Source organism: Bombus impatiens, unplaced genomic scaffold, assembly GCF_000188095.3.
Source record: "Bombus impatiens unplaced genomic scaffold, BIMP_2.2 scf_4012, whole genome shotgun sequence".
Lineage (NCBI taxonomy): Eukaryota > Metazoa > Arthropoda > Insecta > Hymenoptera > Apidae > Bombus > Bombus impatiens.
Window position 1 is genome coordinate 356,763 of NT_180431.1, and position 1,970 is coordinate 358,732.

At 49.2% G+C, this 1,970-nt stretch overlaps 1 protein-coding gene across 4 annotated transcripts in view; it reads left to right on the forward strand.

Annotated features, from left to right (window-relative positions):
- LOC100741960 (probable nuclear hormone receptor HR38) overlaps positions 1–1,970 on the forward strand; it is a 41,791-nt gene that overhangs the window by 5,928 nt on the left and 33,893 nt on the right. The window contains exon 1 of one of the 4 annotated variants that reach the window (XM_033324554.1): positions 765–1,173. The exons of the other annotated variants lie outside the window; for them this stretch is intronic. The gene's annotated coding sequence lies outside the window, so the exon portion shown is untranslated. Of the gene's footprint in view, positions 1–764; positions 1,174–1,970 lie in introns of those variants that run through there. 4 annotated transcript variants of the gene reach the window in all.

A 1,970-nucleotide genomic window follows, 5' to 3' on the forward strand; every position in this document is an offset into this window, starting at 1 on the left:
CCGCGCGAGTTTTGACGCCGTTCGAGCGGCAAGCTATAATTTCTCTCCGTTACGCGCCGTCCATCCGAGGATCGATCGTTAAAACTGAAAGAATTCCTGTTTTCGTGAAAATTCTCTCGACTTGACGCATAGTATTTCTAATTATTCGTGGAATATAATTACCATATCGCCATATTCGTCGGATTTAAACCACTTTCGTTATTTACGATGCTACAGCACGCGTTTTCGCGCTACGGAATCTCGGCTAAAGCCTTCGATTGATGGATGTTTCCGGTCGGTAAGGACGATATGTATACTCTGCACAATGTAATAATATATTTCCACCGGTCTCCTGCGTTTCTCGGTAAAGAACACGCGTCAGACGTCGCGTGCAGCGTTTTCGCGTCTACGTAAAACGCATCCCGAAATTCCACCTACGGTAAACTTGCTTGCGCATTGATTACGTTACATGGACGCAATCAGTCCGCCGGGATTTACATAGTCGAGTGTCTTTTTAATCGATCACAGCCTCGAGAAACCAGCCAGTCGTCCCTCCTGTGAAAGAATACATAACGAGGTGGATAGGTGAGCGAGTATTCCCTCGCGGTGGCTACTTTCATTCAAACTTGACGCACGATGCCGCTTTCGCGCGCAAACTCCGTGGCGTCGCGACGCTGCCAGTCTCTCTCTGGCATTAACTCTGACGTCACTACGCCGCCCCCGTCCGTCATCGACCGACCGACAGCACAACGACGTCACACGCACCGCCAAGGACGACGCTATTTCGGGCGTTATGCATTGCCGTCCTCGTCGCCGTCTTCGCCACCACCTTCGACGCTGTCGTCGTCGTTGGCGACCGGTGGGGCCGTCAATATCGCCGCGTTTTCGCCTCCAGTCACGAGATTCTCTTGAGTTTTCCGCGTCATCACGCTCCACGGAACCACCACGCGGCTCGTTTCGTCGCGGATCGCGGAATCACGTCGCTGCCTCTCGATATTATTTGGCCAACGATGACACAGTGAATACAACCGTCGACTCTCTACCGAGTTTCGAGTGTTTACCAAAAAATTTCAAACGTGCTTGTGCTTGTCATGAAGACGCTAGAGTTTTTATGCGTGCCACGGAACCAACGACGCGTCAATCCGTTGCTGATCACTTTCCCATCAGAGCGGTGTCCCGCTTGTTGGAAATGAGGTAACTCTTAACCGATCCGTGAGTTTATTTCGAATAGTTTTTTTTATTATCTATTTGTAAGAGACTTTCTATGTGCGCCGAATGATATAACGTTCGGAGACCTGTTTCAGAGTACAGGTTCTCCGATGATCGTTGATATCGTGATGATGAATGAGAGGTTCTCTGAGTAAGCGTCAGCTACTAGATGTTGACTTTTTACGTAACATGGTACCATAAATACCATGAATATCTCAATCAGACAGTGTAATAATACTTTAAAACTGGATCCCAAAGTGTTTCCCCCCTACTTATCCGTTAAACTTAAACCACCTACTTAAAACAAAGATAGATCTCTCGATAATTTCCTCTCGACAAATCTGTCGTTATAAAATTTTTTGATAAATATGTAAAAACCCTTTAAATTTCTCTCAGCGAGAGATCACTGACCATTCACGCGAAGCAGCGAGTTCAATCCGCGACCTTGGAACTCACGCGTCACGTGGAGTCCGTCATTTTTGCGGAGGTGTCAGGGTTGCATCGTCGCGCAATCGTTTCCGGGAAAAGTGGACGTGGACCGCGAAATAGAAGTGAAAATCGCGGAGAGGGGAGAAGGGCGGTCGTGGCGCGTGCGATAATCAGCAGGAAGGATTACCGTGCCCGTTTGCTCGCGTAATAGGCGGCGTGGCAGTGGCTAAATTTAATACACGCGAACACAACGATGTTCAGGATTAGCGCGACTCGGCTGGGTTCCGCGTGACGTTGTACCACGGAAAAACGATGACGCGGGACGCGGTGGAGGCGAACGGCGGCAGCGGCTT